The following is a 17,915-nucleotide window of genomic DNA, read 5'->3' as shown; positions in this document are numbered from 1 at the left end:
CATAAACAACTTCATATTTAAGAACATTGTAATGATATAGAAGAAAAAAAAACATATTTCACAAGAACCAATATCACTCCCTAGAAACGCAACCTTATGGAACTATCCTTGGATAGCTTTTCAGAATTCATTGATAAATTAGCCCACATGAAAAACTAAAGGCATAAAAAACGTAAATTACTTGGTAATTGGAAATACATTCATTTCCATAACAGTTTTAAAAAGCAATTTTGGGTTGACCAATGTAGATACTTTCAAATACATCCAACTTAAAAGTTTTATATCACAAAACTTTGATTTAAAATCTTTTCGATATCAGAGCAATCTTGAGGGAATACTATTTCAGTAGGTAAAGGATATTCATATGAAAGGTAAGCTATACAAAACCTTGCAGAGAGCCTGTACAATTGAACATCTCTCAGAAAAAAATTAACTATTTGAACCACGATTTAAAAATAACTGATATTGGCACAAGATGGAGGGAATGTTGAAACATAACTAAAGAAATGACAGTTAATGAAACAGTGTGCTTACTCCAGTATAAACCAATGTATAGAATGTATTCTACAAGAGAAAACATTCACTAATTCTACAGCACAATGACAGTCATGCCTCAAGTGTAAAACTACTAATGACTCAATAATTCATGCCTCTGGTTACAAAACAGCAAAGTTATTGGTGGAGTTGGAAAGATGGATGTCAGGTATTACAATGTAAATGTACTTTTAATTCATCTGTCTGTATATTTCAATATTTGACATATGAGGGTGCAGTGAGATACCTGATGGGTTGGAGAAAACTATTCTAATCAATTATCTAACCAAAAAAAAAAAAAAAGTTTACTCAAACCGGATCTCAGCCAATCCTCTGTCATCACACAATGGAAAGGTCAAATGCTTTATTTAAAAAATGGAAGCGCGTGGGCGATGGAGAGAAACAAAATGATGCAATTTGAGGCTATGTGGCAGAAAGTGATGTGTCTGGAGATAGGGATGGTGGCTAGCGGGTATGTGATGTAGTGATGTTTGTATGATGTAGTCGTTTGTATGTGTAAGTTTTATATTGTTTATAAAATACAGTACCAGTCAAAAGTTTGGACACACCTACACATTGCAGGGTTTTTATTTATTTTGACTGTTTTCTACATTGTAGAATAATAGTAAAGACATCAAAACTATGAAATAACACATATGGAATCATGTAGTAACTTTATGTAGTAAATTGTTAAACAAATACAATTTTTTAAATCTATTCTAGATTCTTTAAAGTAGCCACCCTTTGCCTTGATTTTCAGCTTTGCACACTCTTGGCATTCTCTCAACCAGCTTTACCTGGAATGCTTTCCAGCAGTCTTAAAGGTGTTCCCACACATGCTGAGCACTTGTTGGCTGCATTTCCTTCACTCTGCAATCCAACTCATCCCAAACCATCTCATTTGGGTTGAGGTGGGGTGATTGTGGAGGCCAGGTCATCTGACGCAGCACTCCAACACTCTCCTTCTTTGGCAAATAGCCATTACACAGCCTGGAGGTGTGTTTTGGGTAATTTTGCTGTTGAAAAACAAATTATCGTTCCACTAAGCGCAAACTCGTTCACCTACTCTGCGTCTGAAAAAGATTTCTCTTTGCTCATTTGAGCTGTTCTTGCCTTAATATAGACCTGGTATTTTACCAAATAGAGCTATCTGATGTATACCACCCCTACCTTGTCACAACACAACTGATTGGCTCAAATGCATTAAGAAGGAAAGAAATTCCACAAATGAACTTTTAACAAGGCACACCTGTTAATTGATATGCACTCCAGGTTACCTCATGAAGCTGGTTGAGAGAATGCCAAGAGTGTGCAAAGCTGTCATCAAGGTAAAGGGTGGCTACTTTGAAGAATCTCAAATATATTTTGATATGTTTAAAAAAAACTGTTTACGACATTATTCCGTATGTGTTATTTCATAGTGTTGATGTCTTCAGTATTATTCTACAATGTAGAAAATACTAAAAATACATGGGTGTGTGTGTCCAAACTTTTGACTGGTACCCTATATATGTTTTTTAAATAAAATAAATGCTTTGCTTTTAGTATTAAGGGTAGCTGAGGTAAGGAGCACGCTTCAAGTGCATTCATTCAGAATCTGACATGAAATGGGAGGGGTCACACACACAATTGAATTAAAAGGGGAAGTTCAGCATTTATGTTAAATGGTTCTTACCCTGAAAGTAGTCTATGGGCCAGGAGAAACTGTAATACACTGCAAACTTCAGGTAACTTTAGCCACCGCTAGCTAAAAATGAATGAGAGCGATAGGGTCAACTGTGCAATTTTGGCCAAATCAACTCAATCATTTGTTTTGACTTTATTTAAAGGTGATTTGACTGTAAAAATAAAAATAACTAAAACATTGCATGTTTGCCGCTGTCACTCCCATTATTTTTTAGGTAGAGGTGGGACCAATCCCACTATCCCATTCTATCAGCAGAATAGTTGTAGCAGGGATTTCTACATGGCCAGTCTTCCTTCAATGGGTTTAAACAGGGTCAGCCTGTACTCTCAAATAATCCACACTCAATCTGCCACTGTGTTTTTGTTTGGGGCGGCCATTTTGTTCAAAGCTCTTCCTCATGTAATTATACCGTCCAGCTATTAATGAGCACAGGAACACAGCATTTTTACAGACGGAACAAAGTGGGGACATTGATTGGCAGGGACAAACGTAGGAAGCGAGGGGCAGCCCTGCACACAAAGTCTCCATCCCTGGAGTAGGAAGAGGAGGGGGGAAGGGTTGAATAGTAGAACGGAACAGTGTCAAGAACACACCTGGTGTGCAGGTACATCCTCTACTCAGACAGGCTGTCGTGGCCACATAACCATAACACTGCTCTGCAAAAGGTCAGATGAGCACATCTAAAGATGAGAGAATAGTATGAACACAACTCCCCCCAGTCCCAAGTCTCTAGCAGCAGTAACAGAGAGAATAGTATGGACACAACTCACCCCCACCCAGTCTCTAGCAGCAGTAACAGAGAGAATAGTATGGACACAACTCCCCCCCCCCCCCCTCAATTGATTGATTTAGAAAGGGGAAAAAGACGGGCATCTCCCTCATGTTTTCACTGGCAATTGAACCACTTGCTAAAATAATTAGACAGGACCCAAAACAGAGAGAATAGTATGGACACAACTCCCCCCCAGTCTCTAGCAGCAGTAACAGAGATAATAGTATGGACACAACCCCCCCCCCCCCTCCCCTCAGTCTCTAGCAGCAGTAACAGAGAGAATAGTATGGACACAACTCCCCCCCCCCCAGTCTCTAGCAGCAGTAACAGAGAGAATAGTATGGACACAACTCCCCCCCTCCCCCTCCCCTCAGTCTCTAGCAGCAGTAACAGAGAGAATAGTATGGACACAACTCCCCCCCAGTCTCTAGCAGCAGTAACAGAGAGAATAGTATGAACACAACTCCCCCCCAGTCCCCAGTCTCTAGCAGCAGTAACAGAGAGAATAGTATGGACACAACCCCCCCCCCCCCCCCCCAGTCTCTAGCAGCAGTAGTAGTAGCAGTAGCACAAGCTGTTGAAACCATACCTACATGAATTAGTAGCACAGACAGATTGTAATCTCTCATCCTTTCAGCATCGTATCCCAGCCTGCACCTGAGCAGTGGACTCATTAGGCTAAGAGTGCTTCCATGGAGAGTTGTCCTGAGGACAGTATAATCACGTGGGGACCTCCTCATAGACAGCACTGTCCATCAGACTGACCACTCCAGGACAAAGCAAACAGAGGGAGGAAAGGAGAGAGAGATCACTAAACAGATGTTTCTGTGTGTTTATATGCATCACATTTTAGGGTTTGTGTGTTTCTGCTTGCATGAGTATATTTGTGTGGGCCTGTTTCCTTGCATGAATGTGTGTGTGTGCATGTGTGTATTTTGTGTATGTGTGTGTGTGACAGAGAAAGAGACAGCTCTGTTAAGTTCCCTAATTCGTGCGTCACACCAACGAGCAGTACCTTCCTAAGTAAACATTGTTCTAAATGTATCACCAAAGGGTCATGAGAAAAAGAAGTAAACCAGAATAGTCTCACTGGGTTATTGTGTCACTGTGTCACCGGGTTAGTTGGAAATAAAACGGAAACTTCGCAGGAAACTTGAAGTTCTTCTACTTGAAGTCTTATTTAGAGATAGATGGCTTTTACGTTTTGGAAAATTGGTTTGTCTTACAAAAATACTAAAAAAGACAGTCCAGAAAATCTATGGTTATATTCTATATTCCATTTTCTCATAATTAGTGTGTGAAAGTTATTCACAAACCCTAAAAAGCACAAACATACTTATTACATATCTTTTCCTATTGAAAACCAACATGAAGCATTAAACCCTGTTTTTACAGCACCATCCCAATGCAGACTTGCATTATATTCTATAGAATGACTAAAAGCACCAAACAAGAAGATTCAGGGATGAATCCAATCCAGGTCAATTTAATCAAACACCTGAAGGTGAATGTGATCTGGAGAACAACAGTAAAGTCAACACTGAGCTAGATGTCAAAGGTACGGGGCTGCTTTCATAAACTCAGTTTCAGCTACAGATGTTGGATCATAATTTGATCGCTCTTTTGTTGCTGAGAATTATTTTCCAATACAGAAGGAAATGCAAACTTTGAGTTTTAAAAAGGCTTCTAAAGGTAGTGATTTCCACTTTGAAATATCTATCTTGATTTGCCCTAACGAAAAATGTGTCAACTCTTACAAAATTATCCATTCATTATAATCCACATTATATTTAAAATGTCCTGTTGCTGCAGGGTTATTTTCCTGCTGCAGCAAACTGGCTCAAATGAAGATCCCATATCTGTAGGATCACCAGACCTTCAGTTAAGAATATCACAGGGCTTAATTTAAAAGGCCAGAACATTATCCCAGTACGTTCGGTAGAGACAGAGACAGCCAGGCTTGGGAGGGAGGGAAGGAGAAAGGTGTCTACTCTACACTGGAAAAGGTTAGGTGGTAATGGGAGAGTACGCCTAGATCTCCCTCTGCAAAAGCACAGAGCAGTAGTGGACAGACTGTTCTCTCATTCCCCTGAACTAGCAGGCAAAGGTGAACAGCTGGCGGTGTGTGTGTGTGTGTGTGTGTGTGTGTGTGTGTGTGTGTGTGTGTCTGTGTCTGTGTGTGTGTCTGTGTGTGTGTCTGTGTCTGTGTGTCTGTGTCTGTGTGTGTGCCATGCAACAATTTCAAATATTTTACTGAGTTATAGTTCATATAACGAAATCAGTTAATTTAAATACATTCATTAGGCCCTAATCTATGGATTTCACATGACTGGCAATACAGATATGCAACTGTTGGTCACAGACACCTTAAAAAAAAGGTAGGGGCGTGAATCAGAAAACCAGTCAGTATCTGGTGTGACCACCATTTGCGTCATGCAGCACGACACATCTCCTTGGCACAGAGTTGATCAGGCTGTGGAATGTGGCCTGTGGAATGTTGTCCCACTCCTCTTTAATGGCTGTGTGATGTTGCTGGATATTGGCGGAAAGATGAACCCGCTGCCGTACAGGTCGATCCAGAGCATCCCAAACAATCTCAACGGGTGACATACAGTATCTGGTGAGTAGGCAGGTCATGAAAGAACTGGGACATTTTCAGCTTCCAGGAATTCTGTACAGATCCTTGTGACATGGGGCTGTGCATTATCATGCTGAAACATGTGTTGATGGAGGCAGATGAATGGTACAACAATGTGTCTCAGGATCTCGTCATGGTATTTCTGTGCATTTAAATTGCCATCGATAAAACGCAATTGTGTTTGTTGTCCATAACTTATGCCTGCCCATACCATAGTCCCACCTCTGCCATGGGGCCCTCTGTTCACAACATTGACATCAGCCCCATGACTTGCCTAGTCAAATAAAGGTTAAATAAAAAATAAAATAAAAAGTCAGCAAACTGCTCGCCCACATGACGCCATGGCTGGTCTCATACGATCTCGCCGGTGAAGAAGCCGGATATGGAGGTCGTGGGCTTACGTGGTTACAAATGGTCTGTGGTTATGAATCAGTTGGACGTGCTGCCAAACTCTCTAAACGATGTTGGAGGCGGTTTATGGTAGAGAAATTAACATTAAATTCTCTGGCAACAGTTCTGGTTAACATTTCTGCAGTGAGCACGCCAATTGCACGCTCCCTCAAAACTTGAGACATCTGTCACATTGTGTTGTGACACAAAACTGCATATTTTAGAGTGGCCTTTTATTGTCTCCAGCACAAGGTGTTAATGCTGTTTAATCAGCGTCTTGATATGCCACCCTTGTCAGGTGGATGGATTATCTTGGCATAGGAGAAATGCTCACTAACAGGGATGTAAACAACTTTGTGCACAACATTTGAGATGTAAAGTAGTTTATACATGGGACCAACACTTAACATGTTGTGTTTATATTTTTGTTCAGTATAAATTAAATCAATGATGAGAAAAGAGTAAGATTAATTGATAACTAAAATAGCACTTCAGATGGCACTCTTTTGGTGCAGAGATGTATTATAGGTACTGACAGTGACGATTTTAGCATGTAAATCTTGGTGGGGCAAAAAAAAAAGTGGGATATCTGCCAGCAAAGCCACTACACATAAAACATAGCTGGTATGGCTGACTTGCTTAAACAAATGTGGTTTCTACTAACAATTGAGATGTACAAACTACAGCATAAGGGGGCGACAAGCGTATAAGAGGCAATCCATAATTTCGATTAAGACATTAATGAGCAAGCGACAACGGACGTCCTAGGTGGATCCAGTACGTCCTCCACCGGCACCCAGCATCTCTCCTCTGGACCGTACCCCTCCCAGTCCACGAGGTACTGACAGCAGGTCAGATTATGTGGAAGAGAGAGACAGGGCTCTAAGGAAAGATGCAATGACCTGTCATAGCTCCCTCTCATTTTGCATGGAAAGTGGATTACTTCACAATCTGTATATTGTGAACACAACTGGACACACCTTCTCATTTTCAAGGGATGTGTTCGACAGAACAGGGTTACTAGCAAGCTTAGTCATTAGTAGCTAGCTAGTTACGATGACTAACACGAATCACTAGCTAGCTAGCTGTAGCATGAGTGGAGAGTTGAAGTCATCTGGAGAACCATGTTCCACCTGTCACTTTCCAGTCACTGTCTATTTCTGCTTTATGTTGCAAGTTACTGATGGCCGACTGGACGTAGCTAGCAACTCCTTGTGCATTAGCTAGACCACCAATGTTTGTTAGCAAACCCTTTGTGCACTAGCTAGACCACTAGGAAGCTAGCCACAGTAGCAAATAACAGTAGCCATGAGCTGGCTGCCAATCACTTAGCTTGCTAGTGTCACACCCTGGCCGAGAGGGGCTGGGAATGAACTCAATTTAGTAACATATATAGGACTACACCACCCTAGGTTTACACAAAGAGCATAGGGAGCTGTGAATAATACTCGTAACATAGGCTACACAGGTTCTCTTCGTTTCGGGTTGAGTGGAAGAACATGGATGGTGAGAGGCAGGTCACAGTTCAGTTTATTTTAATTCTCCCATTTATTTCAGTTTCTATAAACCAAGTTATCATTTAGCCATTTGCTTTATCTCAAAAGGAGTGAGCATATAACAAAACAATTAGCACAATCAAACAATGATTAAATCAAAACAAAGACTGCTTTCAATGTAGGTGAAGGGAAAGCATACTAACTTTAATTATAAGGTGCGGCAGGAAGCCTAGTGGTCAGAGCGTTGGGCCAGTAACCAAAAGATCGAATCCCCGAGCTGACAAGTTAAAAATCTGTCATGCTACTCCTGAACAAGGCAGTTAACCCCCTGTTCCTAGGCCATCATTGCAAATAAGAATTTGTTCATAATTGACTTGCCTAGTTAAATAAATAAATAAAAATAATAAACTGGGTGGTTCGAGCCCTGGATGCTGATTGGCTCACAGCCGGGATATATCAGACCATATACCACAGGTATGACAAAACAGGTATTTTTACTGCTCTAATTACATTGGTATCCAGTTTCTAATGTCATTAAGGCACCTATGGCCAATATACCACGGCAAAGGGCTGTATACCCCACCCCCTCGGGCCTTATTGTTTAACTATAACTCATGCCATAATTTCATCCAAGTCCTTCTCTTAGCAAAACCAAGGCATCTAAGGGAGCTCTGCTACAGTTTCAAACAAAATGTCAGGCTCCCTTTCAGAATCCAATTAAGAATCTCTGATTCCATCGCTAGAAGCCAGAACAGAGACAATACCCCTCAGGTACACTGTCACTTTCAAAGAGAATGCCACTAAACTCTTAAATGCCTGTTCCTGTGATGAACGTCAATGGGTTGTTTAAAGCCTTTTCATCTGAACAAGTATCACCTAAATAGGCATTCACGTTTCCTACTCATGTTCTTTCTGTTCGTATCTTTCAGTTGGAATTATTACTCATCTTCGACTAATGACATGTTTCCTGTTGTAATCTGTCCTCTTTCCGTTAGACCTCTTGTTCCTTTCCTACAGACCACCGCGAACTGGATGGGGCGTGCTGGCAGAGACCTTTCAGGGATCAAACAGCTGAAGGGCAATTGGTGTCATAGTACCACCTTCCCCTTTAACTAACAGTAACACCTCAGCTCATTAGCTGGCTTTCATTCTATTTTTACTTCATTTTCTGACAACATGGTTTTTTCAAAGAGAACTAACACGTAGGGCCTCCACCAATAACTGTACAATGTACCTCTGTAGAGCCTAAACCTTTATTTTAGGAATGTTCAGGTTCAATATGTGTGTCTGTTACTTAATAAAGTGACATATACATATAGTATCATATTGTAATATAAACTGTGGAGACAAGCATTTGCAGATATACTTCCTGTAGAATCTGGATATGTATGACATCACTTCCTTTCTGTTCCTTGTCGTGTGACCCCAGGTGAGCGAGGACAGCTCCAACAGAAAGTTCCTGGTGTAGACAAGCCAGATATAGACATTAGAAAATGAACAGGATAATTAGTTGGTCTTAGAACATAAAGATAGCCAACATATCTTCACCAGAAAAATAAGGAAATGCATTGTCAGTTGTTTTTGTCAGTTGTCTTCAATTCATATAGTGCTGTCCTTATGTTAATCTGACATATTGTTTATCAGGTGTCACGCCCTGACCTTAGTTATCTTTGTTTTCTTTATTATTTTGGTTAGGTCAGGGTGTGACAAGGGTGGTTTGTTTAGTTTTTGTATTGTCTAGGTTTTTTTTGTATGTTTATGGCTTTTTTGTAAGTCTAGGTGTTTATATGTCTATGGTTGCCGAGATTGGTTCTCAATCAGAGGCGGCTGTTTATCGTTGTCTCTGATTGGGGACCATATTTAGGTAGCCATATTCCTTGGATAGGTTGTGGCTTCTTATTCTATGTTTAGTTGCCTGTTCTGCACTTCTCATATTAGCGTCACGGTTTGTTTTGTATAGTTTGTTCAGTATGTATGTAGAAGTATGTACGTTTACCACGCTGCGCCTTGGTCTCCTCCATGCAACGACCATGACATCAGGTGAATAAAAATCTGAAGATTTTGTTTTGGTGACTGGTGACAGCAGAAGGCTTTGAGTTGTTTACAACAGTTTCATCTGCCGGATAGCTTTTTGAGTGATTTTTGTGGAGTTTTTTTTTTTTTTAAATGTACAGAAACCAAATAGGTTGCCATTTTCAAGATGTAAGATTTATAATAAGCCCATTGAGTCTGAAAGATTGGAAGGTGAAGTTAAATGAAATACTCTGTTGCCTGGCAACAGTAGCTTACTGCTGGTCCTGCATTACATAAGAGCAAAAAGTATGATGGGGAATGACAGATGAAGAGCTTTAATAGCTTTCCATTATTTTATCAGTCCCTTTGGCTGTAAGTGCTGAGGTGTCGAGGGTGGGACAGATGATGAATCCAACAGTGCTATGTCTGTTATCTCTTCAGCTTGGTAAAGCACATCATTTGCTGGAAAATGTTATATGAACAAGTTGGGTACAACACCTTTGTCACATTAGGAAACATAACTGTATAACTGGTTATAACTGGTTATAACATGATTACAGCTGTTAGGGTGTATTCAGGATTTCAGTTACTGTAGCTTCATATTCCAGGTCAGGCTTCATCCGTGTTACAAAGGTGGATATAGATTGAGTCTGCTCGAGCCGGGCTTCAAACTGCACGTTCATGTGGCAAGTCGAACTCCAAACTTCATTGAGACAATGCTGAAACATCCATCTGTGGGTGAGTCAGTGCACCATTACATTTTTTGCCAAATAATAAATAAATACATTTACTTTGCATGACGTTTCAAATGCACACTGTCATTACTACATGTCAGGTGTTATATGTACTTGAATATGACTATTTTTAACACAAGAACATTTTATTAAAACATTTAACCAGTAGTCTTCCTTAAAAATATGATCTGGAGAATGACACACTCTTAGCAAGAGGGTGGGCATCTAATTTGATTGGTCCACAACTTGCGGCTCAAACACTTAATTCAGGATAAGCGACGTTAGCCAAGCGTTAGCCAGCCCTGTAACCGGTTAATTCTGAAGGATTTGTTGCCATAGAAATGTACCTGTCTAAAAGGTGAGCCACTTTCGTGTCACCGGTTATCCCGAGTTGAACTCTGAGTTGACCAAAGTTAGCTTGCTAACTTCCTGATGTACATTCGTTGTACACCCCTCAGCGCACACTGAAACAAAGACTTTGGGATCGGCAGCTAAGTATGGCTGTCATAAAGAGCTGGAAATTAGACATACACACACACACACAATTACAAAGCCAACGAACACACTGTACTTGCTGACTTTATGTAGGTAGAAATTAGATTTAATGATGGGTACTTTCAGTCTCAGGTTAATGGACAAACAGCAGAATACGACACAGAGAAATAAGTCAAAGGTTACTGTCTAGAACAGGGTATATTCTGAGAGAAGTACACGTACCTGATCAGAAAGAACATCGCTGATGTTTCTCACAGACAGACAGAAATACACACACACACACACACACACACACAATTTAATGCTATCTGCACAGCATCAGATACTTGGGCAGCAACCCTAGTCAACACTAGTCATAGGAGTGATGTCATAACGTCAGCTGTTCAGACAGACTGACCACAGCATCAGGAGTAGTGGGAATCCTGTATCTGCCCATCCCTCTGACCAATCAGAGAGGATACAAAGGACATGGGTCACAGGGGTCCTCTCCCTTCCGCCCACAATCTCTGTACAGCCATCTGCCCACTGCTGCACCATTGCAGGGGCTTGACTGGTACCAGTTCCCTGGTCCTCTCTAACCTCCACTAGCAGAGAGAAACTGGCGAGGCCCCAAACAGATGATACGATGGGATTTAAGCTATTCTCTGTGAGTCAGACTGGGAGGACATAGAGGCCAATGGCCGCACGATCTGGCCACAATGAGAACATGTGAGAAATCGTATGCATTTCAGACATGTGAGGGTTGGTTGACCCATAAAAAAAAACACATTGAGGCAATTGAGCTATCACGAGTAGAAAAAAACTACTGCGATTAGATCATGTTGATCAGCGAAGCCCTAAGGGGAAAGACAAATCAGAGATGCACTACATGAGCAAAGGTGGATACCTGCTTGTCTAACATCTCATTGCCCGCTCGTCGGATGTGGCAGGGGTTGCAAACTATTACAGACTAAAAAGGGAAGCACAGCTGAGAGCTGTCCAGGGACACGAGCCTACCAGATGAGTTTCGAGGCAAGTAACACTGAAACATGCATGAGAGCATCAGCTCTTCTGGAAGACTGTGTGATCACACTCTCCGCAGCTGATGTGAGTAAGACCTTTAAACAGGTCAACATTCACAAGGCCGCAGGGCCAGATGGGTTACCAGGACGTGTACTCTGAGCATGCGCTCAGTGTCTTCAATTATATTTTCAACCTCTCCCTGTCTGAGTCTGTAATACCAATATGTTGCAAGCAGAAAACCATAGTCCCTGTGCCCAAGAACACTAAGATAACCTGCCTAAATGACTACCGACCTGTAGCACTCATGTCTGTAGCCATGAAGTACTTTGAAAGGCTGGTCATGGCTCACATCAACACCATTATCCCATAAACCCTAGACCCAGTCCAATTTGCATACCTCACGAACAGATTCACAGATGATGCAATCTCTATTGCACTCCACACTGCAATATGCTATTCATTGACTACAGCTCAGCGCTCAACACCATAGTGCCCTCATCACTAAGCTAAGGACCCTGGGACTAAACACCTCCCTCTGCAACTGGAACCTGGACCTCCTGATGGGCCGCCCTCAGGTGGTAAGGGTAGGTAACAACACATGCGCCACGCTGATCCTCAACACGGGGGCTCCTCAGGGGTGCATACGCAGTCCCCTCCTGTACTCCCTGTTCACTCATGACTGCACGGCCAGGCACGACTCCAACACCATCATTAAGTTTGCTAATAACACAACAGTTATAGGCCTGATCACCAACAACGATTATAGAGCCTACAGGGAGGAAGTCAGAGACCTGACCTTGTGGTGCAAGGACAACAACTTCTCCCTCAACGTGATCAAGACAAAGGAGATGATGGTGGACTACAGGAAAATGAGGACCGAGCACGCCTCCATTCTCATCGACGGGGCTGTAGTGGAGCAGGTTGAGAGCTTCAAGTTCCTTGGCTTCCACATCACCAAAAAACGAACATGGTCCAAGCACACCAAGACAGTTGTGAAGAGGGCACGACATAACCTATTCCCCCTCAATAGACTGAAAACATTTGGCATGGGTCCTCAGATCCTTAAAATGTTTTACAGCTACACCATCGAGAGCATCCTGACTGGTTACACCACTGCCTGGTATGGCAACTGCTCGGCCTCCGACCGCAAGGCACTTCAGAGGGTAGTGTGTACAGCCCAGTACATCACCAGGGCCAAGCTTCCTGACATCCAGGACCTCTATACCACGCGGTGTCAGAGGAAGGCCCTAAAAATTGTCAAAGACTCCAGCCACCCTAGAGGAAGGCCCTAAAAATTGTCAAAGACTCCAGCCACCCTAGTCATAGACTGTTCTCTCTGCTACCACACAGCGCCAAGTCTAGGTCCAAGAGGCTTCTAAACAGCTTCTACCCCCAAGCCATAAGACTCCTGAACATCTAACCAAATGGCTACCCAGACTATTTGCATTGCCCCTCCCCCCTTTTACACTGCTGCTACTCCCTGTTATTATCTATGCATAGTCACTTTAATAACTCTACCTATATGTACATATTACCTCAATTACCTCGACACCAGTGAACACGCACATTGACTCTGTCCCGGTACCCCCTGTAAATAGCCCCGCTCATGGGCATTAATATAGAGTTGGTCCCCTTCTTGTGTACATTTATACATTATATTATCCAAGAATAGAATCAATGCTTCAATAATCTAGGTAATTCCGTCGTCCGGGTTTGGCCGTCATTCCATCACTCGTCATTTAGGGTATTTGTTGCCTGTTTTGTATGTCATTTTGACATTAATACGTGTCACATATCAGTTTGCAAACAATGTAAAAAAATAAATAAATAGTGAATAAAACTGCATACAAACATGGTCTCTTTTTTGCTTTCTTGAGTGCTTTCTTGAGTGAAGCAGCTCCAAAATGGAGGTGGTTCAGCCTAGCTCAGTGCTTTCTGTGGTAGTGGGGCAGCCAGCGGAAAATACAGAGCATGCTAGGGGTTGGTAATGTTCTGTAGTTGCGCTGTGATTGGCTCAGTGTTCTGTCATTCGTGGGGACACTACATCACTGAAAAATCAACAGGGAGAGCAAGAAAGTTCAAGCCCCTTGGGTGCTGCCATAGATTTACGTTAGAAATGTCCATCGAAGAAGGCTTAAGGTCATTGGCTACAGATATATCTACCAGCTTTGATTGGACTGATCATGTCAACATCATACTTAAAAACAAATTGCTAATACGCTAAACAAGCAGTCATCATCATGAATCAAGTCGACAATCTACTGGCAAATCCTTTTAAATCCTTGTAATATGAAGAGAGATTATAGATAAAAATCATCTATAAAACTCATGCTCATCTGCCATTGGAAATAAACATTACACAACCAGTTGGATATTGCAAATTCCACAATGTGTGGTTTGGAAGGAATCAGTGGCTAACTGCAAGCTTTGCAAAGCAATCACTAGCCTGCTATTCAGTGGAGATGGTATGTGGTCCAAATCTGGGTTAAAGGGTCTCTTTTCCAAGCTTAAAAGGATAAACATTCACATGCAACACCATGGGCCAGAAAAGGTTGAATACATTGACCATGCGGTCAATCCAGCATGACTTCTGCCGCCTTCAAAACAACTGGAAACTCTGAACTGGGAAATATCAGACTTCGTGAGTTCGAGACATCTGGGAACTCTGGAAAATAAAGAGCTCTAAGTGTATGTTGTGTAGTAACATGTTAGTAGCCCACGTGCCTCACCCATATAACTTTGTCCCTTTCCCCCTCATAACTTAGCCTACTGTTCTGACTTGATGATGCACATGTAGCCTATAGCCTGTTTAAGAGAAATGTCATCATCAAATATTGTAAGAGCTTTCATTGTCTCCTTCTATGCCCTCTTAATTTATCCTAGGGTTCTGACTTGGTGTACAGGGAGAATAATGTAAGAACGGCCCGTGTTCTGAATTCTGTCGCTGTACATTTTAAAAAGTGCTGAACAAATAGTTTAGACTATGTCCGTCTTAGCTCACTCATTAATGTATTAATCGAAATTATGGATTGCCTCTTATCTGCTCATCGATACCTTATACCATAGTTTGTACATCTCAATTCTCAGTAGAAAACCACATTTTTTAAGCATATATAAGAGCAGTATAAGAGATCATACAAAATATTTTGCTGTGATACTTATGTGGAGGACGTTAAAGATATTTGTTGGTCTGATGTGACTAATGAGAGCATCCAGATGCTGCACTTGATGAATTTATGAAATTGCTTCTTCCAATTATTGATAAACATGCACCTGTTAAAAACTTCTTACGGCTGGGGGCAGTATTGCGTAGCTTGGATGAATAAGGTGCCCAGAGTAAACTGCCTACTCCTCAGTCCCAGTTGCTAATACATGCATATTATTAGTGGTATTGGATAGAAAACACTCTGACGTTTCTAAAACTGTTTGAATGATGTCTGTCGGTATAACAGAACTCATATGGCAGGCAAAAACCTGAGAAAAATCCAAACAGGAAGTGGGAAATCTGAGGCTTGTAGGTTTTCAACTCAGCCCCTACAGTGGGATATTGCACTTCCTAAGGCTTCCACTAGATGTCAACAGTCTGTAGAAACTTGTTTGAAACTTCTACTGTGAAGTGAGGCCGAATGAGAGGGGAATGAGTCAGTGGGCTGGCAGAGAGCCACGCACTGGTCATGCGCATTTTACATGATAGGTAGCTGCGTTTCTTTGCTTTTCTGAAGACAAAGGAATTCTCTGGTTGGAACGTTATTGAAGATTTATGATAAAAACATCCTAAAGATTGATTCTATACTTCGTTTGACAAGTTTCTACGACCTGTAATATAACTCTTTGAACTTTTCGTCCGACGTTCGGCTAGACCTGAATGTGCGTTTGGATTTGTTTACCAAACGCCCTAACAAAAGAAGCTATTTGGACATAAATGATTAATTGTATTGAACAAATCAAACATTTATTGTGGAACTAGGATTCCTGGGAGTGCATTCTGATGAAGATCATCAAAGGTAAGTGAATCAAATCAAATCAAATCAAATTTTATTTGTCACATACACATGGTTAGCAGATGTTAATGCGAGTGTAGCGAAATGCTTGTGCTTCTAGTTCCGACAATGCAGTAATAACCAACAAGTAATCTAACTAACAATTCCAAAACTACTGTCTTATACACAGTGTAAGGGGATAAAGAATATGTACATAAGGATATATGAATGAGTGATGGTACAGAGCAGCATAGGCAGGATACAGTAGATGGTATCGAGTACAGTATATACATGAGGTGAGTATGTAAACAAAGTGGCATAGTTAAAGTGGCTAGTGATACATGTATTACATAAGGATGCAGTCGATGATATAGAGTACAGTATATACGTATGCATATGAGATGAATAATGTAGGGTAAGTAACATTATATAAGGTAGCATTGTTTAAAGTGGCTAGTGATATATTTACATAATTTCCCATCAATTCCCATTATTAAAGTGGCTGGAGTTGAGTCAGTGTCAGTGTCAGTGTGTTGGCAGCAGCCACTCAATGTTAGTGGTGGCTGTTTAACAGTCTGATGGCCTTGAGATAGAAGCTGTTTTTCAGTCTCTCGGTCCCAGCTTTGATGCACCTGTACTGACCTCGCCTTCTGGATGATAGCGGGGTGAACAGGCAGTGGCTCGGGTGGTTGATGTCCTTGATGATCTTTATGGCCTTCCTGTAACATCGGGTGGTGTAGGTGTCCTGGAGGGCAGGTAGTTTGCCCCCGGTGATGCGTTGTGCAGACCTCATTACCCTCTGGAGAGCCTTACGGTTGTGGGTGGAGCAGTTGCCGTACCAGGCGGTGATACAGCCCGACAGGATGCTCTCGATTGTGCATCTGTAGAGGTTTGTGAGTGCTTTTGGTGACAAACCTAATTTCTTCAGCCTCCTGAGGTTGAAGAGGAGCTGCTGCGCCTTCTTCACGATGCTGTCTGTGTGAGTGGACCAATTCAGTTTGTCTGTGATGTGTATGCCGAGGAACTTAAAACTTGCTACACTCTCCACTACTGTTCCATCGATGTGGATAGGGGGGTGTTCCCTCTGCTGTTTCCTGAAGTCCACAATCATCTCCTTAGTTTTGTTGACGTTGAGTGTGAGGTTATTTTCCTGACACCACACTCCGAGGGCCCTCACCTCCTCCCTGTAGGCCGTCTCGTCGTTGTTGGTAATCAAGCCTACCACTGTTGTGTCGTCCGCAAACTTGATGATTGAGTTGGAGGCGTGCATGGCCACGCAGTCGTGGGTGAACAGGGAGTACAGGAGAGGGCTCAGAACGCACCCTTGTGGGGCCCCAGTGTTGAGGATCAGCGGGGTGGAGATGTTGTTGCCTACCCTCACCACCTGGGGGCGGCCCGTCAGGAAGTCCAGTACCCAGTTGCACGGGGTTCAGTTTCACGCGAATGCTGCCATCAATCCACGGTTTCTGGTTAGGGAATGTTTTAATCGTTGCTATGGGATCAACATCTAACATTCTAATGAACTCGCACACCGAATCAGCGTATTATTATAATGCTATGTCTGACTAATGTTGACTACCCAATATGTTGGATACTTTTTGGCTTTGTTGGTTCTCTGAGCGCCATACTCAGATTATTGCATGGTTTGCTTTTTCCGTAAAGTTTTTTTAAATCTGACACAGCATTAAGGAGAAGTTTATCTTTATTTACATGTATAACACTTGTATTTTCATCAACATTTATAATTAGTATTTTTGTAAATTGATGTGGCTCTCTGCAATATCACTGCATGTTTTTGGAACTACTGGACATAACGGGCCAATGTATAATGATATTTTTTTACATAAATATGAACTTTATCGAACAAAACATATATGTATTGTGTAGCATGAAGTCATATGAGTGTCATCTGATGAAGATCATCAAAGGTTAGTGATTAATTCTATCTCTATTTCTGTGACTGCACTCTTTTTCTGTGACTTGGTGGTGACCTAACATAATCGTTTGTGGTGCTGTCGCTGTAAAGCCTTTTTGAAATCAGACACTGTGGCTGGATTAACGAGACTTTTATCTTTAAAATGGTGTAAAATACTTGTATGCTTGAGGAATTTTAACTATGAGATTTTTGTTGTTTTGAATTTGGCACCCTGTACTTTCACTGGCTGTTGTCAGAT

General features: G+C 41.8%; 1 long non-coding RNA gene across 1 annotated transcript; it reads right to left on the bottom strand.

Moving 5' to 3' along the window:
• Nucleotides 1–8,080: 8,080 nt before the first annotated feature.
• On the bottom strand, nt 8,081–11,079 carry LOC149978987 (uncharacterized). The gene is made up of 3 exons (XR_016485453.1): nt 10,982–11,079; nt 10,612–10,765; nt 8,081–10,262 (listed from the first exon to the last, which is right to left on the bottom strand). It is a non-coding gene; the product is annotated as an uncharacterized LOC149978987 (long non-coding RNA).
• Nucleotides 11,080–17,915: the final 6,836 nt, after the last annotated feature.

The sequence above is a fragment of the Oncorhynchus mykiss genome, chromosome 13 (genome assembly GCF_057628025.1).
Source record: "Oncorhynchus mykiss isolate SJ-2025 chromosome 13, ASM5762802v1, whole genome shotgun sequence".
Lineage (NCBI taxonomy): Eukaryota > Metazoa > Chordata > Actinopteri > Salmoniformes > Salmonidae > Oncorhynchus > Oncorhynchus mykiss.
The sequence above is the reverse complement of the archived record's forward strand: the minus strand, read 5'-3'. Positions and strand labels throughout refer to the sequence as shown.